The 27,300-nt window shown below is 39.7% G+C and overlaps 2 non-coding genes across 2 annotated transcripts; both read left to right on the top strand.

Moving 5' to 3' along the window:
* Positions 1-24,721: 24,721 nt before the first annotated feature.
* LOC140851402 (small nucleolar RNA U61) lies at positions 24,722-24,809 on the top strand. The gene has a single exon (XR_012134155.1). It is a non-coding gene; the product is annotated as a small nucleolar RNA U61 (small nucleolar RNA).
* Positions 24,810-24,985: 176 nt separating this feature from the next.
* On the top strand, positions 24,986-25,068 carry LOC140851403 (small nucleolar RNA snoR14). Its single transcript, XR_012134156.1, has one exon. It is a non-coding gene; the product is annotated as a small nucleolar RNA snoR14 (small nucleolar RNA).
* The last annotated feature ends 2,232 nt before the right edge of the window (positions 25,069-27,300 follow it).

The raw sequence follows: 27,300 nt of genomic DNA, 5'->3' as shown, positions 1-27,300 counted from the left end.
GTTGATCAACGATTAAGAATCATTATAGGGTTAAATAATCAATACGATTGACATTTAACCCAGTGCAAGTGTTGCAGGAGGATCGATTAGCAATTCGATTGCTAATTAGCTTAATTTGATTAAGCCAATGGGCTGAGATTAAGCCTAATTAAATATGATTTAATTAGATTTGATTTGGGCTTGATTGGATCAAGTCCAATTGGTTTATTGGATAAGCCAAGTGCAAGGAAAGACTAGTCCTAGTTCAACTAGGACTTGGGTCAATCTAATTTCTAATTTGATTAGAAAATTAAATCAGATTTAAATCTAATTTAATCTGATTAAATTAGGTTCTTAATTGGGTTAAGACCTATTTTAATTGGGTTGATCTAATTTTGATTTGATTTGGTTTGGGAAACCAAATTAAAACAAGTTATGAGACAGAATCCTAGTAGGACTAGGATTCCACCTTGCACCACATAAACCTTCTCCACGCCCTCTCTCTTATTCAACGCCAATCTCCACTTATTTTGTGTGACAAAAGCCCTCTCTCAGATCTCTCCCACGTTCACAAAAGGTCTCCTCTCTTCTTTCTTACATGGAAGGTGATTTGGATCAAATCTAAAAGGAATAAGTTTGGATTTCGAATTCTATGAGATAGAGTTTTAGAAATCCAAAACTCTTTCAATTTTGCACCGAATTTATCCAAATTTTTTTGGAATTTTCGTGGCTTTTAGGGTTTACATTGTGCACCCTTTTCTATTGATCCATCCACGAAAATATGAAGGAGGTGCTCAAGAGTTGGGCGTCCCTTTACTTGCCATGTTTGGATAAGCCTTGACTAGGTGTTTGACCTAGACAAGACTCTATCATATCTCTCTATATAAGACGAGTTTCTTCATGAAATTTTAAGGCGAGATAGATATTTGAGAGGACTTTCTGCCATCCAAAAATTAGAGAGAAATACCTTTGGGTCGTGGAGATATAAAAGATGCAAGTTTGGGTGTCTAGAGAGAAAAATGTGAAGAAGAAGAGGGTCTTCTTCTTGGGTTTTTGTTTTCATATCTTTCCTCCCTCCATCTTGAGTTTTCTGAGAGTGTCTTAGATCTGAAACTCCTCCTTCTACTTTTCATCTTTGAAGAGTCCAAATCAAGAAGAAGGAGGCACCTGATCAACCATCAAAGAAGGATCAGCGCAGTACTAGCATACTGTGCTGATTTCCTGAAGCAGGACTTCTGATCGAGATTCGTGGGCTCGTGTGGACGACTCCTAGAGGCCGGACGCGTGTGCGGCTTGCAACATCATCCTTAAGCCCGGATCAGCGAGGTTAGAGCGTCTAACTTGCAAGGTAATAGATCTGATCTATTATTTAATACATACATTAGATGTAGCTAGTATAGAAACATGTTGATATGATCAACATGTAGTTCATACTATATTTATATATATTTTAATTTTTGATTTAATGCTATGTAATAATCATGTAATAGGATCTTAGATCTAGGGATTTTCTGATCTTAGAAAATAAATTTTGATTTATTTTAGTCTTCCGCTGTATGATCTTGAAAAAGTTTCAAGATCTAACCCTAAAACCCTAGATATGGTTCCTTCAATTGGTATCAGAGCCAGGTTCTTTATTACATGATTATTTATACATGCTTAGATTATTTTTAGATTAGATCTAATTTATAATCTGATTATTAAATCTGAAATTAAAATTTTAGATCAATCACAAACTGCAAGGTTGTCCTGCTGTAAGGTTTACCCCTTACAGTGCAAAGGTTGTCCTAGTTTGTGTAGATCTATCTTTAATCATAAATTTGTTAGATATGATCTAGATTAAATTTATGATTTATTAGATTTAAAAGATGTTTAAATCTGAAATAAAATCTCTTTGTTAATAATTTTTATGCAAAGAAATTATTTAAAGTTGAAATTGTTTCAATTACATGAACCTGTTTAGATTAGATCTAAAGTAGTTTCATGTTTATTTCACTTGCATCTTGATTATGAATCAAACATGCAATATGATTGGTAGAATCATATTGTAAAATTGTTTTACAAATATGAAAATTATTTTTTGAAAAGCCGAACCCAACCCTCAGCCCAAAACTTAATTAAGAATTAAGAAGTTGTTTGATTAGGTTCTAGGTTTGTGAATTGAAGAACCTAAGACACAAATCATAACACATTGGGTTAATGGGTTAGTGGAAATTAGGTCCATTAATTGGGTTAGACCTATGGTTAGATTAAAGATGGACTTAATTAGAGAATTGACTAAATCTAATCAATTGTTGTCTTAGATTAGGTCAAGGATTCTCTAGATCAATTACAATAGTTGTAGTTGGTCAAGTCCATGTCTTTAACGAGAACCAAATGGACTTGATTCTTGGCTAAGCGGTCTAGCACGAACTGTTAGGTTGATCTAATCGAAACTAATTAAACCAGTTGGTGTCTAAGGTAAACCAGACCGGTGGTTTTTAATTGGGAGCCCGCTTACCTGGCCATTCATGATGGTGTCTAAGGCAAGCTTTGGCAGACCCTCCCACTGATCGAACTTACCTGGCCTCTTGGTGAAATTATGTTTTGATCGGATCACTTGACTATTCGAGCTGACCCATGTCAGCTAGGTAAATCAGTGTGACTGATTTAGATGCTCCTAGACCAGCCCTGGTCTCCCTTAAGCTGACTTGGTGAAGCCAGTGGGAGGATCATGATAAGCTGGTTCATCTGACCTCATCCTCTATATTATTTAAATCCTCTAAAATTATTAGATCCTCAAAATGATAAAGTTATGGAGATAACTGAGTCATAGCCTCCCATTAAGGTGTTTGATAATGAGTCCATGAACTCAATAATCATTGCAGACCCAAAGGCCTGGTGCTTGTTGACTAATGGAATTATCACTCATCATATGATGACTTGGAAGTGTCTCTCTAATGGTGGTTAGGTGAGCCAACCAAAGTTGGGCTTAATCATTCGTTGGTTGGATACACCAAGTATGATCATGTTAATGGTTGGACCTAACCGGATCCTTACAGTGGAGGCCAAAGCCTACTGATTAGGTTTCTGGGGCAAAATTAAAATTACTAGAAATTGTTTAGAGAAACAATTGGTTATGAACCTACCCTTAGATGTACATGGGTTGGCCAACCAAAGTTGGGCTTGTGTGCAGTCTAAGTGGATTCTAGTACCCGCTAAGGAATTAGGGTAATTCCTCGAATTGAAGGTAGAGGCTACCAATTCGAATAAAATAGTGGGAGAAACCTTTTGATTAAAGTCCAAATCTTTAGGTTTAATGAATCAATTACTAATTAGGTTATGGTTCTCCTTTGTGCAAATATGGCCACTTCCCTATCCTCCGATCATTGTTGGACAATGATAAGTTGGTGGGACCCAACTTCGGTAGCTGGTACCGAAAGTTGAAGATAGTCCTGGAGCATGAACGGATCCTATATGTGATAATGGATCCTGCACCTGAGGAGCCAGCTGTCAATGCACGTGGAACAGTCAGAGACACTTACCAGAAGTGGCTCAGTGACCGGACCACGGTGCGCTGTATCATGCTGGCTGCTATGAGCGACGAGTTCAGTCGCAGATTCGAGACGGCTCAGCCAAAGGACATGCTTCAAGTGTTGGAGGATACCTTTGGCACACCCGATGACGTAGAGAGGCACAAGACTAGTTGTGCCATCTTCAACGCCAAAATACGGGATGGAGTCTCTATCACTGATCATGTATTGTACATGATCGAGCTGATAGAATGATTGAGCAAGCTCGGCTTTCCCTTGCATGAGCAGCTTGGAAAAGATGCAATACTGAACTCGCTGCCCAAGTCTTGTCTCCCATTCCTCACTCATTATAGAATGACAAAGCCTGAAGTAAACTACCATGGGTTAATGGGGTTGCTTCAGAACTTTGAGAAGGATCACCAACTCCTCAAGGAGTCGGTGAACTCAGTGAACTCAGTGGGAGGTTCATCTTCTGGTTCTCGACCCTTTGAGAAAGGAAAGAAGAACAAGAAGAAGAAAGTCAAGAAGGTGCAAGTTCACGCTGGGACATCTGTGCAGAGCCAGACCAAAAAGATCAAGCCTGATAAGAGTCTATTCTACTAGCAAGCACCCTAGATTAGATAGTGTGTCAAATATCTACTTATGGCATTGGAGGCTAGGTCATATAAATAAGAACAGAATAAACAGGTTGACTCAAGAGGGAATCCTCAAAGTCAGTGATTGTGAATCACTTGCAACCTGTGAGTTCTGTCTTCTTGGTAAAATGACCAAGTCACCTTTTACTGGAAAAGGTGAGAGAGCTACTGAGCTCTTGGGCCTAGTACATACTGATGTATGTGGGCCCATGAGCACCAGTGCTAGAGGTGGATATTTCTACTTCATAGCTTTCACGGATGACCTATACCTATATGGATATGTCTATCTGATGAAACATAAGTCGGATTCATTTGAAATGTTCAAACGATTTCGAAGTGAAGTGGAAAAACAAACTGGGAAGAGTATTAAAACTCTTCGATCTGATCGAGAAGGAGAATACCTTTCTAGTGAGTTTCTCACATATCTAGGAGAGAATGGGATTTTCTCCCAATGGACTCCTCCAGAAACACCACAGCATAATGGTGTGTTTGAAAGGAGGAATCAGACTTTGTTAGACATGGTCCGATCCATGATGGGTTTTTGCTAGCTTGCTGATATCCTTCTGGGGATATGCACTCGAATCGGCCTGTTATCTGTTAAATAGGATTCCAAGTAAGTCTGTAATTAAGACTCCATATGAGATATGGACGGGACGTAAGCCAGCACTTTCACACCTTAGGGTCTGGGGGTGCCCGGCCTATGTCAAACGATTAGTCACAGACAAACTTGGACCTAGGTCTGACAAATGCTCATTCATAGGGTACCCCAAAGAGACAAAAGGATATTTTTTCTACCATGCTGATGAACAAAAGGTGTTCGTCAGCCTTAAGGCAATCTTTTTAGAAAAGGAGTTCCTTGGTGAAGGAACCGTTGCCTCTAAGGTTGAACTTGATGAAGTTCAACAGGTAGAAGGACCGACACCAATAGCTGAACCTGAGTCGGATATGATTAGATCACATCCGGAGCCCAATATACCTGCACCATTAAGGCGATTCGGTAGAGTACCGCGTCAGCCGACAGATACTATAGTTTCTTGGTCCAGGACGGTGATCCCATCGAACTTGATAAGAATAATGAGGATCCGATCACCTATATGGATGCTATGCAGAGACCTGATTCCGAGAAATGGCTTGAAGCCATGAAATCCGAAATGGAGTCCATGAAGGTCAACGATGTATGGACATTGGTTGACCCACCTGAAGGGGTTAAACCCATTGGGTGTAAATGGGTCTTCAAAAGGAAGAGGGGCGCAGACGGAAAGGTGGAGACCTGTAAAGCCCATCTGGTTGCCAAGGGGTATCGTCAACGTTATGGTATTGACTATGACGAGATGTTTTCCCTGTGGCAATGCTCAAATCTATTCGGATAATGCTTGCAATAGCTGCCCATCTGGATTATGAGATCTGGCAGATGGATGTAAAGACAGCTTTCCTGAATGGAGAGCTGACTGAAGAGGTGTATATGATACAACCTGAAGGGTTTACATCCACAGATGAGTCCAAGGTGTGCAAGCTTCAGAGATCCATTTATGGACTGAAGCAAGCTTCTCGGAGTTGAAACATGCATTTTGATAAGGTGATCAAAACGTATGGCTTCATTAAGAATGGAGAAGAGCCCTGCATCTATAAATGGGCAAATGGTCCAGTTATGGTATTCCTTGTCTTGTACGTGGATGACATTCTCTTAATCGAGAATGACATCCCCGCACTACAGGGAATAAAAGTTTGGTTGTCATCACAGTTCTCCATGAAGGACTTGGGTGAAGCATCTTACATCCTAGGGATGAAGACCTATAGGGATAGATCTAAAAGGATGCTTGGGTTATCCCAGTCCATGTACATAGACACTGTGCTGAAGAGGTTCAGCATGGAGAATTCCAAGAAGGGCTATCTACCGATAGGCCAAGGAATTTCTCTCTCTAAGAAGGATTGTCCGACAACTCCTGAAGAGAGAGAGCGTATGAGTAGAGTCCCATATGCTTCAGCCGTGGGATCTATCATGTACGCCATGACATGTACAAGGCCAGATGTGGCATACTCACTAGGAGTAGTGAGTAGATACCAATCTGATCCTGGAGAAAACCACTGGAAAGTGGTTAAAGCCATCCTTAAGTATTTGAGAAATACTAAGGACCAATGGTTGATTTATGGCGAGTCAGATCTGAAACTTGTGGGGTTCACAGACTCCAGCTTCCAATCTGACCATGATGATAGCAGGAGTGTGTCAGGTTATATCTTTACTCTGAATGGTGGAGCCATCTGCTGGAAGAGTTCCAAGCAGCATACTGTGGCAGACTCTGTTTGTGAAGCGGAGTATATCGCAGCATCAGATGCCGTGAAGGAAGCTGTGTGGCTGAGAAAATTCATCAATGAGCTCGGAGTAGCATCCTCCTTCGATGGTCCAGTCCTGCTCTACTGCGACAGCACTGGTACCATAGCTCAGGTGAAGGAACCCAAAGCACATCAGCAGACGAAGCACATCTTGCACCGCTTCCACTCGATCTGAGAGATCGTGGATCGAGGTGACGTCGACCTTCAGAAGATCGACAGAAAGAGAACCTAGCCGACCCCTTCACTAAGGCCCTGCAATAAAGGAGTTCGACAACCATAAGTCGAAGTGGGTATTAGATACTGTGCCGAGTGGCTTTAGGACAAGTGGGAGTTGTTGGGAAATGTGTCCCAAAAAGCCAATCGTCAAGCTGTTGACGGTTGAGCAACCAAGTATTGTAATTGATTTGTTAATAAATAAAATATATTTGGCATCTTCATCATAAGCTTTCATCTTCTAATGAACTCCGTTGTTATGATGAAGTCCTTAGGACTATTTAGATTCGATAAAGAGAGGATTTATCGATTAGTCCTTAAAACTGTTCATGACCAAATGATAGGCTGTTAATAAGGACGACAGCTTCTATCGAGCATAGGTCGCTGTAGGCCATATGGGTTGGTTGTCTTCTTAACCAAAGAGTGTGGAGACACTGGTATGGCATACAGGTGAGATGTAAGGGTACATCATCATTGAACGTGACCAACTCCAGAGCATTCTACTGTCGAGAATGTCTTTGATGGGATATAGGTATAAGTGTCCCTTAGACCTGAGATCACCTCAGTGACTTGCAAGCAACTCACTGTGCTTTGGTACTGGACTAACTGAATTTTTAATTCAGGGACGGAAGGCTTCTGGGCACAGTCAAGTACTTGCGAAGTCAGAGTATGATCGAGATGGGATTGACCACTCCAAGAGTTGGAGAAGAATGAGTCGCTGTATTTCAATTTAGCAAAACCTTGGCCAGGGTAATCCATCAGATGGATTTGATATTTTGAAATACAATGTGGACAACCTGATCAGAGTTGACAGTTGAGCTCTGGGGTGTCCTATGATCATTTTGGTCAAGGGGATGAATTATATGAAAACTATATCCGCATGGGTTCTAAGGATGTTGTTCTACACATTCGACCTATCCGATCGTCGGGTATCATTGCTAGATGGTCACTTCGATTGGTATAGAATTTTTCCTATGCTACCGGCTTAGGTTCGGACCTATGAGGTCACACACATTAGAGTTCATGATCCGATCGGATGGTTGATCAACGATTAAGAATCATTATAGGGTTAAATAATCAATACGATTGACATTTAACCCAGTGCAAGTGTTGCAGGAGGATCGATTAGCAATTCGATTGCTAATTAGCTTAATTTGATTAAGCCAATGGGCTGAGATTAAGTCTAATTAAATATGATTTAATTAGATTTGATTTGGGCTTGATTGGATCAAGTCCAATTGGTTTATTGGATAAGCCAAGTGCAAGGAAAGACTAGTCCTAGTTCAACTAGGACTTGGGTCAATCTAATTTCTAATTTGATTAGAAAATTAAATCAGATTTAAATCTAATTTAATCTGATTAAATTAGGTTCTTAATTGGTTAAGACCTATTTTAATTGGTTGATCTAATTTTGATTTGATTTGGTTTGGGAAACCAAATTAAAACAAGTTATGAGACAGAATCCTAGTAGGACTAGGATTCCACCTTGCACCACATAAACCTTCTCCATGCCCTCTCTCTTATTCAACGCCAATCTCCACTTATTTTGTGCGACAAAAGCCCTCTCTCAGATTTCTCCCACGTTCACAAAAGGTCTCCTCTCTTCTTTCTTACATGGAAGGTGATTTGGATCAAATCTAAAAGGAATAAGTTTGGATTTCGAATTCTATGAGATAGAGTTTTAGAAATCCAAAACTCTTTCAATTTTGCACCGAATTTATCCAAATTTTTTTGGAATTTTCGTGGCTTTTAGGGTTTACATTGTGCACCCTTTTCTGTTGATCCATCCACGAAAATATGAAGGAGGTGCTCAAGAGTTGGGCGTCCTTTACTTGCCATGTTTGGATAAGCCTTGACTAGGTGTTTGACCTAGACAAGGACTCTATCATATCTCTCTATATAAGACGAGTTTCTTGTGAAATTTTAAGGAGAGATAGATATTTGAGACCTTTCTCCATCCAAAATTAGAGAGAAATACCTTTGGGTCGTGGAGATATAAAAGATGCAAGTTTGGGTGTCTAGAGAGAAAAAGTGAAGAAGAAGAGGGTCTTCTTCTGGGTTTTTTTTTCATATCTTTCCTCCTCCATCTTGAGTTTCCTGAGAGTCTCAGATCTGAAACTCCTCCTTCTACTTTCATCTTTGGAAGAGTCCAAACCAAGAAGAAGGAGGCACCTGATCAACCATCAAAGAAGGATCAGCGCAGTACTAGCATACTGTGCTGATTTCCTGAAGCAGGACTTCTGATCGAGATTCGTGGGCTCGTGTGGACGACTCCTAGAGGCCGGAGCGTGTGCGGCTTGCAACATCATCCTTAAGCCCGGATCAGCGAGGTTAGAGCGTCTAACTTGCAAGGTAATAGATCTGATCTATTATTTAATACATACATTAGATGTAGCTAGTATAGAAACATGTTGATATGATCAACATGTAGTTCATACTATATTTATATATTTTTAATTTTGATTTAATGCTATGTATAATCATGTAATAGGATCTTAGATCTAGGGATTTTCTGATCTTAGAAAATAAATTTTGATTTATTTTAGTCTTCCGCTGTATGATCTTGAAAAAGTTTCAAGATCTAACCCTGAAACCCTAGATCTGGTTCCTACAGCTTACCGGTAGTTGAAGTCAGGTGCGGAGTCCGACTCCCGTAGGAGTCCGGACGAAGCTTACCGGTAGTTGAAGTCAGGTGCGGAGTCCGGCTCCCGTAGGAGTCCGGACGAAGCTTACCGGTAGTTGAAGTCAGGTGCGGAGTCCGGCTCCCGTAGGAGTCCGGATGGAGCTTACCGGCAGCTGAAGTTTGGCGACGGAGCCCGGCTCCCGTAGGAGTCCAGGCGGAGTCCTCCTTTAGGTCGGGGTCGTAGACGGAGCTCGGCTCCCGTAGGGTCCTGGCGGAGCCTCCTTGAGGTCGGGGTCGTAGACGGAGCTCGGCTCCCGTAGGAGTCCTGACGGAGTCCTGCAAATCAAAGTCAGGTGCGGAGTCCGGCTCCCGTAGGAGTCCGGACAAAGCTTACCGGTAGTTGAAGTCAGGTGCGGAGTCCGGCTCCCGTAGGAGTCCTGGCGGAGCTTACCGATAGTTGAAGTTGGCGACGGAGCTCGGCTCCCGTAGGAGTCCGGGCGGAGTCCTCCTGCAATCAAAGTCAGGTGCGGAGTCCGGCTCCCGTAGGAGTCCGGACGAAGCTTACCGGTAGTTGAAGTTGGCGACGGAGCCCGGCTCCCGTAGGAGTTCGGGTGGAGTTGTTCTGTAGTCGATGTTGGCGACGGAGCCCGGCTCCCGTAGGAGTCCGGGCGGAGTTGTGCTGTAGTCGATGTTGGCGATGGAGCCCGGCTCCCGTAGGAGTCCGGGCGGAGTTGTCCTGCAATCAAAGTCAGGTGCGGAGTCCGGCTCCCGTAGGAGTCCGGACGAAGCTTGCCGATAGTTGAAGTCAGGTGCGGAGTTTCGGCTCCCGTAGGAGTCCGGACGAAGCTTACCAGTAGTTGAAGTCAGGTGCGGAGTCCAGCTCCCGTAGGAGTCCGGACGAAGCTTACCGGTAGTTGAAGTCAGGTGAGGAGTCCGGCTCTCGTAGGAGTCCGGATGAAGCTTACTGGTAGTTGAAGTCTGGTGCGGAGTCCGGCTCCCGTAGGAGTCCGGACGGAGCTTACCGGCAGCTGAAGTTGGCGACGGAGCCCGGCTCCCGTAGGAGTCCAGGTGGACTCCTTGAGGTCGGGGTCGTGGACGGAGCTCGACTCCCGTAGGAGTCCTGCGGAGTCCTGCAATCAAAGTCAGGTGCGGAGTCCGGCTCCCGTAGGAGTCCGGACAAAGCTTACCGGTAGTTGAAGTCAAGTGCGGAGTCCAGCTCCCGTAGGAGTCCTGGCGGAGCTTACGTAGTTGAAGTTGGCGACGGAGCTCGGCTCCCGTAGGAGTCTGGGCGGAGTCCTCCTGCAATCAAAGTCAGGTGCGGAGTCCGGCTCCGTAGGAGTTCGGACGAAGCTTCCGGTAGTTGAAGTTGCGACGGAGCCCGGCTCCCGTAGGAGTTCGGGGGAGTTGTTCTGTAGTCGATGTTGGCGACGGAGCCCGGCTTGGGGCGGAGTTGTTCTGTAGTCGATGTTGGCGACGGAGCCCGGCTCCCGTAGGAGTCCGGGCGGAGTTGTTCTGTAGTCGATGTTGGCGACGGAGCCCGGCTCCTGTAGGAGTCCGGGCGGAGTTGTCCTGCAATCAAAGTCAGGTGCGGAGTCCGGCTCCCGTAGGAGTCCGGACGAAGCTTACCGGTAGTTGAAGTCAGGTGTGGAGTCCGGCTCCCGTAGGAGTCCTGGCGGAGCTTACCGGTAGTTGAAGTTGGCGACGGAGCTCGACTCCCGTAGGAGTCCGAGCGGAGTCCTCCTGCAATCAAAGTCAGGTGCGGAGTTCGGCTCCCGTAGGAGTCCGAACGAAGCTTACCGGTAGTTGAAGTTGGCGATGGAGTCCGGCTCCCGTAGGAGTACGGGCGAGTGTTCTGTAGTCGATGTTGGCGACGGAGCCCGGCTCCCGTAGGAGTCCGGGCGGAGTTGTTCTGTAGTCGATGTTGGCGACGGAGCCCGCTCCCGTAGGAGTCCGGGCGGAGTTGTTCTGTAGTCGATGTTGGCGACGGAGCCCGGCTCCCGTAGGAGTCTAGGCGAGTTGTTCTGTAGTCGATGTTGGCGACGGAGCCCGGCTCCGTAGGAGTCCGGGCGGAGTTGTCTTCTTGCTGAGAACTTCGTGGGTATTTTATACCCAACATATCCTATGTTAGATTTTCTACCCTTCCATAATTCAGAAAGTTTTTTTTAGATTGATCTTATTAAAGTACGGTATAAGATGTAACATACTATGTGATAACTTCTGCCTAAAAATATTTTGAGAGATTGCTCTCACATAGCATGGTACGGATCATTTCTTTAAGAGTTCTATTGTTTTTTTGCTATCCCATTTTGTTGGAGTGTTCTAAGTACAGAAAAATTATGATCTATATTTTTTCATTATAAAAATTTTTTAAAATTTTATTTTCAAATTTGATACTGTGATCACTATGAATTGAAACAATTGTAAACCTTTTTCATTTTAGACTTTTCGGCAAAACTTAGAAAAAGCTGAAAATGCTTCCCTTAGATGCTAAAAATAAGATCCAAGTAAAATGTGAGAAATCATCGATAATCATAAAATCATATCTTTTACCTCCTAAACTAGTTGTCCTTGTAGGACCAAACAAATCCATATATAAAAGTTTCAAAGGTTTAGAAGTTGAAACAATATTCTTAGGTTTAAAAGAAACTCTAATTTTTTTACCTAATTAGGATGCATTACAAATTTTATCATTTTAAAATTTATCTTTGACAAACCAAAAATTAAATTTTTAATAATTTTAGATAGTGTGTGCATACTAATATGTGCAAGCCTACAGTATCAAAGTCAACTAGTTTCATTGATTTTAGCATTCATAGCCACAAGATATTGCATGTTCTGCCTGAAAAGATTATCCAAATCTACCATGTAAACATTGTCATGCTTATGTCCAATGAACCTAGTGCTATCATCAAAAGGCCTAGTTATATACATGAATGATTTAAAAACTACTTTATAACTTTTATCACATAATTAACTAATGCTTAATAGTTTATACTTAAGACCATCTACAAGTAAAATATTTTTAATACAAGTGGAGGAAGTGATACCAATATTACCTATGCCGATGATCTTTCCTTTACCATTATCTCCAAAGATGACCATTCCTTCATTCTTAGCTTCCAAAGTGATGAATTGAGACTCATCACCGATCACGTGTCTTGAGCATCTGCTATCAAAATACCACTTTCGCTTCTTTACTTGGGATGTAAGACACACCTACATACATAAAATCAAGTTTTAACTTGAGGTACCCAAGCTAACTTGGTCCTTTGGAGTTAGTCACAATGATTTTTTTTGAAACCCATATTTCTTAATATTTATACTAACAAATTTGTTTGACAAGCACGCATAAGCTTTATGTCCTATCTTGCCATATTTAAAACATGTAAAACTTAATAATTTATTCATGGATGAATTTATAAAGAAATTTTTTAAAAATTTTTATTTTTTATGAGTATTATAATCAAGTCCGACTTTATCATACACTGCACTTTGATTATCAATAATCATTTAAAGTTTATTTGAGCTTAGGGTAAATCTATCAACTATTGATTACAATTTGGTTACTTCTTCCTTTAAGTTCTGATTTTTCTTTACAAGAGTCTTGTTTATATTTGAAATTACTTCTTTTCCTTTGATAGAGTTTATATTTTATTTCTAATTCTTTATTTTTATTGGAGATCTTTTCTTTTCTTTAGATAGAGTTTGTTTTTAATTTCAAATTTTTAATTATTTTTTAGTCCTAATTTCTTTAAATCATCCAAAAGCTCATGAAATGCTTCTTGCAGTTTATCAGAAAAAAAAAATATTTTGAGTTTGAATGATTATCTCATTTTCATGTATCATAAGACACAAATTGGCTTCTTCATGAGATTCTTCATCTGAGGTGAGTCATCACTGTCGCTTCACGTAGCCATCATTGTCTTTTTTCTTCAACTTTTCTGATCCTTCTTAAGCTGGGGACAGTCCGATCTAAAGTGGCTTAGCTTCTTACATTCATAACAAATGATAAATTGTTCTTTTTTTTTTTCTTTACTCGGCTCCTCCTTAACTAGTGGTCTTCTCTTGATCTTTTGTTTTCCTTTTTTAAATCGTCTGAATTTTCTTATGGTCAATGCTAAATCCTCATCATCTTCACTATTTTTTAATTTTTCTAAATCTTCTTCTTCTTGAGCCATTAATTTGACGGTAAATATCTTCTTTCTTCTGATCTCTTCTTCAGAATATTATTTCATAGTCAGCTCATAAGTCATGAGAGATCCAAGCAACTCCTTCAAAGGTAGGATGTTTAAGTCCTTGGCTTCTTGAATCGTCGTGATCTTTGCTTCTCATGATCTTAGTAGAGACCTAAAAATTTTTCTTATAAGGTCACTATTAGAATAACACTTTTCAAGACTTTTTAGATCATTTATGATATCAGTGAAATGAGTAAATATTTATATTATAGACTCATCAGGTTTATTTTAAATAATTCATAATTATGCACAAGCATGTTAATTTTTGACTCTTTTACTTGGTTTGTGTCTTCATGTGTAACTTCTAATCTATCTTAAATTTTTTAGCTGAATTACAAGTGAAAATATAGTTAAATTTATTTGCATCTAAAGCACAATACAAGACATTCATGGCTTTAGCATTGAGCTGGTCATTTTCTTATCAAACTCATCCCATTCACCTTTTGACTTAGGAGAGACAAACCATCAATTAACTTAGTGGATGTGTGAGATCCATTCACTATGATACTTCATATATCATAGTCAAGTACTTGGATAAATATTTTTATTCAAGCTTTTTAATAGATATAGTTTGACCCATTGAAAAGTGAAGGTCAGTTGGTAGATTGCCCCTCGATTAGAGATGTACCAAATTGGGCTGCCATAGATCTTTAGCTCTCGATGGTTAAATCAAGTAAGGACTAGAGCATCAGGCTCTAATACATTTGTTGCTCAGATGTGGAGCCCAAGAGGAGAGGTAAATTGGGTCTTTTAAAATTTTTAGTGTTTAGTGCTCATAAAGAATGTGCTCAACTTGATGAGTGAGGTGAGTTAATTAATTAAGACAAAAGATCAAATACAAATAACAAATGCACAAATATAGAACAATAAGGAAAAAAAATATGCAAGCACAGCAACACAAAGATTTATAGTGGTTCGATACTAACTTTGCACCTACATCTACTTCCCAAGTTCTAACTTAAAAATTCAATCCACTAAAAAAATTTTCAATTTAATACGTCAGATTACACCGATCCTTACTGTCCAAGCAAGAATACTTATTTTTTGGATACAAACAAACCGACAAACCCTTCGATTATAGGTTGGATCAATCTATCCGAGCTTTGAAACCCCAAAACTCAAACTCAATGTACAATAGCAAAGAAAAGAATATAAAATTTCATCATACAAAACTCTTTAAATGAGCACAATAAAATAATAAAAGCATAATACTCAAGGAGTAGAAGCCTTTATTGGACATCCTTGATGATTTGGATACTTGAATGCAGCTGGAGAGTAGTTGGTGAGCTGATTGAATGCTTTTTATCTCTTTTAGGATTTTCTTTCTCTTTCACAGATTTGAAATTGAATACTTCTTGGTTGCTTTGATTTCTCACCTCTAGAGAGTATTTATAGTCTTTGTTTAGTCTTGAGAGTGTTTTAGAGTCGGTTAAGAGCGTTGAAGTATGGTTAATGCACATTAAATATACCAAAAATGGGCTCAAAATTAGCCATTATGCATGTCTGCCCTATATGGGTCAACCCATGGGATGCCTCACTGGGAATGAATAGACCATGAGTCGCCTCATTTGGGCAGACAGAAAATCATGCTCTTTGTTTTGGTCCTAGCATTTTAGGGGTCGACCCATGGTCATTCCACTGCGTGCCACAAGCCAAAACAGTACGTGCCAGCTCCCAATACAAGGGATGATCTATTTGGGTCGTCTCATTTTGTTTCAACCCAGTTTTTCATATATTTAAAGTCTGAAATTGACCAAAATAGTATCAAACACTCTTAAATGGATTTGAATGAATTTGACACTTTCAAAAAGCTTCAAAAATATCTCCAACTTGAAAAATCTTCAACTTTAGCACTCTTGAAGGAGCTTTTCAAACTCAATATTTTTGAACTATCTGAAACAACAAAGTATTTTTCAAGGATAAGAAATTTATTAGTAGTTTCCTCGAATGGTTTGTGACCATCAAAATTAATTCTTGGGACAATATATCAAGCTCAATAATTAATTTTTTATGCAACCAACAAAATTCTAATATGTGCATTCAAATTAAAAAAAATGTAACATTAATTTCAAAATATGTACAAGTATTACAAAGTTTGTTAGCAAAAAAATATATATACAAGTATTATAACTATCGAGAGGTATATATATATATATATATATAATATATATATATGTATGTATGTATATATATATGTATTATATGTATGTATGTATGTATGTATGTATATATATATCAAGATACTGGGACTTCCTCCGTATTCACCTCTCATAAATGTGCATCATCTCTAGCTGTTATCGTAATGGCTCAGGCATAATATCGACCAGTGGAGAGGGAGGTGCTGGTGTGCTCGACCTATCAACATATGCTTGACATCTACCTTAGAATACTCTCAGTCGACCCCTATCTCTGGCCCTCCCATGCATATAATACTATAAGAAAATTCATTATTAGCGATGACCATCTGCCATTGCTAATAACTGAATTGCTGTCACTAATGCCGACATGGCACCATCGCTAAAAAATCATCAAAAAAGAGCTCGATAAAAAGTAGCATTAGCGATGGCAGAGGAGCCATCGCTAATAATGATATTAGCGATGATATTCCGTCGCTTATAATATTTTTCAGATTTGAAATTAAGAAATTTAAAAATAATAATAGCGATGATATTTCATCGCTAATAAGCTATTGCTAATATCTTTAGCGATGAAATTTCCATCACTAAAGCCATCGCTAATAATTATATTTTTTAAAAAATATTTTTAGTAATTATATTTATTAAAATTAGTTATATTTAATTAATAAATAATATATTTATAAAATCTTATAATTAAATTAACAAGCAACATATATTTACAGATATTATACCAACTAATAATTATCATCATCATAAATAAAAAACTAATATTATATGTTACATCAAAATTAAATTGTATAAATAACACTGCTTAAATTTTAAATAAAAAAATCAATGAAGATCGTCCTCCTCCTCTTCCTCCTGTATGTCCTCTGCATAGAGCTATCAATTTGAATTGGACCCATCAGGTTGGCCCACCCGTCATGTAAATGGGACAAGTTGAGTTCATGTTTAGCAACCTGTTTAAAAGTGGGTTAAATAACCCATCCCATTTGGGTTGCAGGTTGCGGTGGGTTTAGGATGGGTTGGGGCAAGCTGACCCATTTCTTTTTTTTAGTACCATTTATTGTTTTAGTACTATATTTTCTCTGTTTATATTACTGTTTTATTGATTTTTTGCTATATATCAATCTTAAAACTATTCAAATACCTTCCAAATCATATTTTGTGCTTCACAATCTACCAGTACTTCATTATGCTTGATCACTATATTTTCTTTATCCATAAAAACAACATGTGGATACTTGTCATCCTCTATTTATTTTGTTGTTTTAATACTACATTTCTTCTCTTTTTTTGGTACTACATTTTCTCTATTTGTATTGCTGTTTTATTTTTTTTTTGAAATTTTGTGGTTGGCCTGTTTAACCTGCAGCCCATGGCAGATCGGTTGGGTTGAATTTTCCAAACCCACCAATTAAATGGACCAGCCCACCCCCCCATTTAGAGGTGGGTGTGGTGAGTCGGGGCGGACGGGATAGGCCGACCCATCTTGACGGCTCTATCTCTGCAGCAGTAGATGGATAAGAGCCGGATGTCCCAACATCCTAAAATGAAAAAAATAAAATATTGTTAATAATTTATAACTAAATTAATTAAAATTATAAAATTATTACAATTAATATGCTTCAAGCTTAAACCTTTATGAGGGTATATTTTAATGTAATACTCTGATTCTTGAACAGATTATTCCTACATGTTGCGGCCAACTCTCCATCGCCTGTCGTCGGGAACGAACACCTACAAGACAAGTCTGCACTGACCGGATTTGTATCGATGGAGACCCTTCGATGCCTAAGTTAGAGAGAGAAGTTGGTGAACAGTAGATATCAAAATTCAGAGTAGCAAAATTCTGGCCAGAAGTGGCTTACCAGTCCTATTTTCCTTACCCCCTTTTATAGACGAGGTTCTTGTAACCGTCGGATGTGGTCCTGTATTTTATGATGCTAAATCATCGGGCCATAATCACATAGTAGGTCATTAATTTTCCAATTATGATGTCGTGATGTGCGGCTGGTAACCGTTCGTTATGGGTATGACATATTAAGCAGATTAGCCGACTGTATGTCGGTAGTAGGCACAGCCATTAGTTGATGATTCTGCTGTATTATCGGTCACCAACTATAAGTCAGTGATATTTGTTCAATCAGTTGATGAAGAGTCGGAGTGGTCAGTTCGATCGATGCTCCATCGAAGTTGTGCATTCGGTCAGTTGACTATATTTGAATCAGAGTCGATCAGTCGGAGTCATACGTTCAATCGATCGGCTATTGTTGAGTCAAAGTCATGGAGATCAAAGTAGGGTCGGTCGGTTTATCCTAATAGTTGCCCCCCCACTCCTGAGCCCAATGGTGCATTGCCGCATATACCACCACGTGGTCAATTATTTTGGATTAAAGAAGTTGTTGTCTATCATGTCGAATCCTGACTCTGTCACCACATTCTGGAGTACGATCGATCAACCATTTTGTCATCTTTGAGCTGTCGTATCAGCAGGAAGATCTGGTGTCATGCATCATTTGTGGAAGGTGAGCCGGTGCCAGATGTTATATCGAGAAGGCGAACCGACATCGTGTGATTTGATTCTGGCATGTAGATTTTCGCCACGCATCGAGGTATCATTGGGTCAGAGTTGTGCACGCAGATGGAAGTGACGTGGTTCAATCTGGTGCAGGTGTGTTGAACCGTCGGATCGATGATGGGTCTAGATGCTACCACGTGTCATCATCCGACGTTGTCTCAATCTGACCGCTTGCATCCAAGCCATTGGGCGTTCCTCTATATAAAGGACCACCGTCAGCCAGATATTTCCTTGCTGTTGTCTCTTCTAGCATAGAAGCTCTGTCAGAGAGCTACTCTCGTGCGAAAATATTCTTTATCATTTTCTTTTTTAAGTTTCCTTGAATCTTTGACAGTTCTTCTGATGAGCGAGATTCCTGCAGGGGTGGTTGGTCGGAAATTTTGGCCAACGACTCCCTGTCGAGCCCGAAAGTTCTCTCATTCTCGGGTCTGACTGTTGGTCGATTTCGAAAGTGGCATTGTGCTTCGAACCATCGTTAGTTTTTCACTCCTAATGTCGATGGTGGGGTCAACAACCCATTACCGTATATCTCGCATCCCATCTCAGCTGCATGATCAAGGTCATCTTCGATGTGGATGAAAATCTGAAGCCCTCCTCTAGCTCTTCTATGAGGAGGGTACGGTCGTCGACTGGATGAGACCCTCTCTGTTTTGTATGAGTGGGTCAAGTTGTTGATGTGGTTGGCCGAGCAATGTGATCGATCAATCATCTTCACAGTTCAACTCGAGTCGTTACATCCCCGAGCTGGAAGGTGGAGGTTGTCGAAGAAGCTGATCCAAGATGGGCCTGTCGATTTTTCAATGGTACAAAGGTGGCGATGAAGATTAGTCGGTGCTTCTGATTTTTCTTTTGTAAAGAAAGATGTGTAATCGACTTCGGTCTAATTTTGTAATCCTTCTTTTTGATAATGAAAGTACTTTTTTTTTGAAATACTTTTCTATGTCATTGAATTGTAGTGTCTGCTTGTAGAACAATCTCTGAGTGTAGATCGTAGATCCGACTATTTCACAGACTTTGTGGAATCTGCTAGTCATGTAATGTCTAACGTATTTAGTTAGGATAACGATGGCAAGTCGAATATCTGTCACCCAAAAGTTGAAATTTATACGTCGTGTTGTCTTATAAATGGTGGCAAGCTGAATATCCCTCGACTGGCTGTGGCCATGTCGATATGATTGCAATCCGACCTTGGTCATCTTAGCATTTTGCCTTTCTTAGTTGATACTAAGTCGGCAAATTAGCCAGCTGCTTCAATAGAGAGCCGACTATGAGGGTAGCACGACTTTTGTGGAGAAAATCTGCATCGCCGGTGCTGGCCTCCAGTTGAAGTCGATAAGTCGGTTCTGTAAGGGAACCAAAATATAGTTGGTGTCGAGATAGTCGATCCTCTAACTTTTACAATGAAAGCCGAAGTATATTCGATGTCGAGATGGTCGATCTTCTGACTTTTACAGTGAAAGCCGAAGTATATTCGGTGTCAAGATGGTCGATTTTCTAGCTTTTACAATGAAAGCTGAAGTATATTCTATGTCGCTTTAAAATCACAGTCGGAATGTCAGTTTTTACAAGAGGACCAAAATATAGTCGACACTAAAGCAGTTGATTCTCTAAGTAGTTGTATTCTGAAGGAAGTCGAGTAGAATAAAATATTCGTCATGCTTTTATTAGCTAATTGTCGAAACAACAACAGCATCATCTTGAGGAGTTTGAATTTCTCGAATATCTTTTTTTGAAGAAGTTATTACATTGAGTTGTTGTCATTTCGCCAACTCTTCTTCGGGAGTTATCCCTCAGTTCAGTCGTCCGAAGATCATATTGATGACTCCCACAGTCGGTTGAATATTTACAGCTTCCTCAGTCGGCTGGAGGTTGAGTCGATGGATCCCTCTGATATTTTTTGAGATAGCCTCATCGTATCAGGGCCTCTATTTCATCCTTGAGCTAGATGCATTATTCGGTATTGTGGCCGTGGTCATGGTGAAATCGGCAATATTTTTTTCGATCGTGGTTCCTCATTTTCATCGATGGAGGGTGCCGTAGATATTCCGCCCCTTTGATCTCCATGAGGATCTACTCACGGGAAGCAGAGAGAGGAATGTAGGAGTCATACCTGTCGTAATTCGACCTCGAACTCCGTTGTTGAGGCAAAGCTCGTTCATCGATAGGTGGACGACTTAATTCAGTCGGAGCTTTTTTTTTCTTCTATTTCTTCTTCTTCTGACTTTTACCTTCTGTCTGGTGTCGGTCAGAAGCTCCTTCATCTGCATGCATATTTTTTATACACGCTCCAGAAGTTTGGCATATGTCAGAGGAAGAGTCTTGTCTAGTGAATACGTGAATCGAGCCCCTCAAAGCTCTTTTCATGACCGATATGGCCATGTCTTCATTGAGGTCCCTGACCTCAAGTGTAGCCGCATTAAATCGGGCCATGAAATCTCAAAGTATTTCGATCTCTCCTTGTTTGATAGAGAAGAGACTATTTCAGTTTTTTATTGGCAGCCTCTGACTAGTACTGAAGTGGGCCACGAAAGAATGCTCCAGCTGCCCAAAGGAGTGGATGCTTCCTGACTAAAGCCCGGAGTACCAGGCCCGAGCAGCTTTTCAAAGTGTGATCGGGAAGCCGATGCATAGGAGGGCATCAGTTGCCCCCGAGATCATCATGAGAGCCTTGTAGCTCTCAAGGTGGTCAACTGGGTCGGTGGAACCATCGTAGGGCTCCATGTACGGTATCTTGAATCGACTCGGGATCAATTCATCCAAGATAAGTTGGAGAGAGGTTGGGCAGTATGAAAGTTGAAGTCATTCGAAGACTTCTGACCATCCATCTGAAGCTGGATGAGTCGACGGTCGATTTTCTCAAACTTACATTCATAGTCGTCGAGCCGTCGGTGGTGGGAGACTCCAGGGTTGAACCTCCCGATGAATTAAAGGGAGAGGTAGATGGTGTTCGCGGTCGTTTTCCTTTTGTGGCCTGATCCAATTGGGTAGGAGAGGGGCATTATGAATGGGGGGTGGTGCATCAAGGACACCGCGAGTGCCACTGCTCGTCTCGATGAGAGAGCCGAGATGGCCGCTCTGGTGGAGGAGACGGAGATCGCCGCAGATGGCGGCGACTGTGCCTGGATGGCTCTGAATGCGCCACCGGTTGCTCCACCGACGGATGTGGTGGTTGAGTCTGCTGCTGCTGGAGGCTTCTGACCGCCTCCATAAGAACAGTCATGTGCTGTATGAGTGCAGTGATCTGGACATCCGTGGTGACCACAAGATATGAGGAACAAGGCTCTGCTACTGGAGGAGGGGGAGGAACCTCTTTCCGATGGGAAGAGTGTCTCGCCGATCCGATTGCAGTCGAATGTTGGGTTCTGATTTTCTCCATGGTGAATATTGTCTCTTTTTCACTTACCTGGTGCACCAATCTGTTGGGACAACTCCCTGTCGCCTGTCGTCGAGAATGAATACTTGCAAGATAATGTCCACACTGATCGAATTTGTGTCTAGTGGGGATCCTTCGATGCCTAAGTTAGAGAGAGAAGTTGGTGAACAGTAGATATCAAAATTCAGAGTAGCAGAGTTCTGGCCAAAAGTGGCTTACCAGTCCTGTTTTTCTTACCCCTTTTATAGATGAAGATTTTGTAACCGTCAGACGTGGTTCCATATTTTATGGTGCTAAATTATCGAGCCATAATCATGTAGTGGGTCATTAATTTTTTAATTATGATGTCATGATATACGGTCGATAACTGTTCGTGATGGTTATGGCATATTGAGTAGATTAGCCGATTGTATGTCGGTAGTAGGCACGACCGTCAGTTGATGATTTTGCTGTATTGTCGGTCACCGATCATAAGTCGGTGATATTTGTTCAATCGATTGATGAAGAGTCGAAGTCGTCAGTTCGATCGATACTCCATCAAAGTTGTGCATTCGGTCAGTCGGCTATATTCGGATTGGAGTCGATCAGTCAGGGTCATATGTTCGGTCGGTCAGTTATTATCGAGTCAGAGTCATAGAGACCAAAGTCGGGGTCGGTTGGTTTATCCCAATACTACATATTCCATTCAACGATACGAAGCTATAGACATTCCTATCTAGTACTTCATTAGATGGTTAAATTGAATTTTGACCCTCTGGATACTCCCTCCCTCATGTTTGAAGCCTAAATTGGCACGAATAGATATATTTTGATATACTCTAATTCTCGAACAGATTATTCCTACATGTTCCATTCGATGATACGAAGCTATAGATACCTCCAGCTTATTCATCGAATAGTTAGATTGAATTTTGACCTCCTGATATCTCTTCTTCCCACCTCAAGCCTAAACTAGTACGGAGGGATATATTTTGATATATTCCTTCGATTTTCAAACAGATTGTTGCCACACATCTCATTCGATGATACAGATATATCTACACCTCCATCCCATTCATTGGATAAGAAAATTGATTTTTGACCCTTAGATCTCCTTCCTTCAACTCAAACCTAACTATGTGAAGCTTCTAAAAATAAAAATATAAAACAAGTAAAAAAATTATTAATATTGCTTGACTTATCTGCTATGATGATTGTGATAATGAGCTCAGCTGATCATACAATTGTAGGTTCTAGAGAATCTTAACCACCATGTGTGGATGGCGTTCCAGAAATTCTGAGGTCGCTGGTAAAACAACCTCTGCACGACCTCCTCAACATGTGCATCACCCCATGTCTGGGTCATCAAGGCTTGAGAAGAGGACGTCGAAGACCAGCGAGCAGCTGGAGGGTCAAAGTTATGCCCGAATCCTATGATCCGGCTCCTACTAAACCCCTTGATGGTCCTGAGTCTCAAGATCAAGAAGGAGGTGAGAGGATGGGTCCTCACTGTGCCATGCTACAACGTACTCCATGTAATCTATCTACACAGTTTAAAAATTAATTAGTACTGTTATACATATCAGTATATATAAAAATTTAATAAATAATATTTTATTTTATCGTGGTTCATCTGGATCTAGAATCTAAGTAATTACTAATACTCCTAAACTAGTGTGTGGCCTCATACAACTGTAGCTGTCGTGATACATGATCCAACTACCGTGTCTACAATAAATAAAAAATCAAGTTAATAAAAACTAACATATGATCAACTAAATATAAGATTAATATAAGTTTAGAATTTTTATCAATTTATCTGCTTTAATATGTATGCGAACGGAGCTATCGGTGTGTGTGATCGGATTCTGCTGCACAGTCGTTCTGTTGGGCCTTCTGCCATCTACCAGAGTACTTTTCACTACTCCACTGGTCACAGAGGACTTTCCATACGTCCATCGCATCCAATGATCCATAAAAGACTTTCAGTCTGATGGTGACTCAAAATTAAGAACTTAATGGTGGCCTACCTGAGGTGGTATAGTCCATCTCAGAGCCTACATATGGCAACCTCTTCGAAGGTCCAACGGCTGGCCTCTTCATCCTTAGAAGTCTAGAATCGGTAGTATGATTACAAATAAAGGATGACATATATTAATAAATAGAATATAAATGTTTATAATATGATCACAAGATGTTATAATTTTTTCAAAAAAGAAGGAATATTTTCAAGCAAAACTACAGACATTAAATGCATGTTAAAAAGGGTGACTATGTGGCCCAATAAGTAGAGCTATCAATTTAGGTTGGCCCGCCCCGCCATGTAAATAGGGCGCGTTGGGTTCATATTTTAGCAATCCATTTAAAAGCGGGTCAAATGACCCCCTCGTTTGGGTTGGCGGGTCGGTGCATGCAGGCCCACTGATTTTGTTTAGTAAAACTTAATGTCTTGACTCTTGTCTAGTTATCCATCTATATTGTTTAGTAAAAATTACCAATCCTCGAGGATGTGGAGAGGAGAGACAAGGGTTAACAGTTTTTTTATTTTTTTTTTTTTGAGGGGGAGATTTTGGCAGGTTGGCCCGTTTAACCAGTAGCCCATAACAGGTCGAGTGGATTGGAGTTTTTTCAACCCATCCGTTAAATGGGTTAGCTCGGCCGCGCTCAATTTAAAGGTGGGTCGGGGCAGATCAGAACATGTCAGAGTAGGTCGACTCGTCTTGACAGCTCTACCAATAAGATAGGATGGTATATTTTTACTGCACCATATGCAGTGCACAAAGAATTACCTGTCAACTAAAACTCTTTGTAGCCCAATCCTGTCCCTAATTTTTTGGTAGGACATAGACCGGCCCATTTCATTCGTTTAACAATTGATCATTGAGTCAATCAACATCTCTTGTAACACAAGCCCGACCCTATTTTTGGTAGGAATAGACCGGCCAATTTTGTTCTCTCTCAGACCACCGTATCAAAAATTTGACGATCAAGATTAAATAACACTTAGGAATTAGGGTTTCGCCCTCCTCCTACTCTCTCTTTGTAACCCTACATCCCCACCCCTCCCTAGTCACCGTCACATCTACGAAATCTCTCTCTCTCTCTGTGTCTCTCTGTTCTTCAAGCGATGAAGAGTTCTTAATTTGTGTTACGGAGATGGATTATATCCATTGATGATGGAAACACAACCCTCTAAGAAGTTCTGAGCGATTTCGTTCTTTTAACATACTAATATAATCTGCTAACGGTAATTTTTTTTTATTTGTCGTCTTTTTGGTTTTGTATTTTTTTCCCGTGATGGTCCTTTAATTTATATCTTAGTTTTTTAAATCGAATCCAACAATAAAGGTTGAATTTTTCCTTCAAGAATTTGATCTTGGGGGTCCGAGGTGACGAGAAAATTCAAGGTCTGTCAATCCATTGATGATTGCAAGTGATGTAGTCATGAAATCCTACAGGTTCTGACCCCCCATCATATCCACCGTTCAAACCTTTTTTTCTTTTCTACAGTTTCAGGTTTTTGAGATATTGTCTTATGTTTGGAACCTTAAAATGTATAAGGTTTTATTTTCACATCTAATAAACTTTTATTTAAGAAACAAAACTTCTTACACTTTTGCTAATTACTTGTTGTTTTTCTCACCAAATAATTAAGGCCAATCTTTTGGATGCTTTTGTGTTTGAGAATCTTCTTTTTGTTCTTACAAAGAAGAGTTTTACCTTTGAAAGTACAAAAAAAAAAAAGAAAAAAAATCTAGTTTAGACTAATATTTATGTAAATATTACTTTATGTGTCATTTGAGTGCTGATTGTTGGAAACCTCCTTATTATTCATGCTGGCCCTTATCTTATCAGCTGATATATTTGGAGACTATTAAATCAATATACTGGATGAATCTCTACTTACTATAATGTTATTATGAATTTTCTAATTGTTATGAATGTTATTATGAATGTTTTAATTGCTATGAATGTTTGGCTTCATTGTTCTGAATTCCAAGAAATATAGTTGGGATGTTGGTGTTTACCTTGCTCATGGCAAACATTAGAAACTAGAATATAAGCCTGATTAAGCTTGAACTGAGTCAGACCAGGCCAAGCATGATCAAATGTATGTTAGGTCAAGCTTTGATAGATTACTTCTCTCACTGGAAGTCATATTAAGAAGCTTTTGAGTGTGGTAAATCTTTTCGTACATGGTGGTGTGGAGAAACAGCAAAGCTCCAATAAGTTAGATTGAGGCATGGAAAGAAACTTGACTAAATGGTAATACTTTTTTAAAAAAATTGAAATAAGATTGTTCTTGACGAGTCTCCAACTCTCTATATGCAATTGATATATAATAGGTGGTGCTGCATGCAAAAAATTATTGTATTTTGGAGTAGTACTGTGAAGCTTTTTCCTTGACTAAATTGTGGTTGGATGATGTTGATGGTTGGTGACGTATGAAACGATGAGGTTCTAACTTGTTCCATGAGTTATTCTTCAAAGATTAACTAGCAAAATTAAGTAGAAAATAAAATTAAAGTATATAAGATTGTTAAAAGATATATTTAGAAAAGATTCAATATGGCACATGATTTCAGGACCTAGCTTTCCAGGAGCACAATACCCTCAGCCTATTCCTTGCCCTTTTCCAGGTGGAGGACCTAGCATATGACAAGCTAAGAAGTACAGGGGGCTCATCTCAATGCCGACCAAGATCTATCATACCATTTGTAGGGGGAATTGTTGTGTGTTAGATGTTTTGGAAAAATGTGGATAAAGATGAATATATTTTGAAAGTTCTCACAAAATAAAATCTCTTTGATGGATGATATTAGTCATTTTCAAATTTCAATTAAGAAAATTATAGAAATTAGCAAGCCAAAAAGGTAGGATTTCTAACTCTTATCTAGTGATAAAAACGAATTAAAGACCTTTAAGTTTAAAGAGGGACATTGTAGTTAAAGATATATTCATCTTGGTTGCAGGATATTGCCACTACTGGTCTTGAAGCCTGTGAGGCCCTCAATTTTCAGTGAAAAGTTCTATCCGGAACTAGAGAGGATCCTGAATCTCTAATGGATACCCTTGCATATTATAGAAGAAACAAAGAAGTGCAAAATGAAGAAGAAATGAATCAACCTAATTCTTTCTCTTTAAGCATTTTAAGCATTTTAGTCAACTCAAGCATTTTAAGCATGTGATCATTCAAGCATATACTCAACCTAATTCTTTCTCTTTTTGATCGCATCAAAAAGCACAAGGGAAGGATCAAGTTAAATTTTCAAAATTTAACTTTCAAAATTTTTTGAAAATCAACATCAATCATCAAAATCATCCAAAAAAATCTAATTTTCAAAATTTTATTTAAGTTCTCCTCCTTTCAAATTTAACTAGAGTTTAACTTATAAATTAGGGCCAAGACTTCTCCCTTTTTCTTAAAAATATAAATACAAAAATACTTCTCAATTTCAATTAAAAGTACTTGGACTTTGAAGATAAAATTTTTGAACAATATAGTCTTGAAGATTTTTTTTTTTCTGATATTAAAGTAGATCATTCAAAAATATATCACAAGAGTTTACCTCAAATAATGTAATAGCAAGAATATAACCATAAAAATTCAGATTTGAGACATAATATATATTTCTTTTGCCAAAAGATAATGCAATAGAATTTAAGGCAAATAGACTATTTGATACCATTATGAGAATTA

Source organism: Elaeis guineensis, chromosome 8 (genome assembly GCF_000442705.2).
Source record: "Elaeis guineensis isolate ETL-2024a chromosome 8, EG11, whole genome shotgun sequence".
In the NCBI taxonomy this organism is placed as follows: Eukaryota; Viridiplantae; Streptophyta; class Magnoliopsida; order Arecales; family Arecaceae; genus Elaeis; species Elaeis guineensis.
This window is presented reverse-complemented; position numbering and strand designations above follow the sequence as displayed.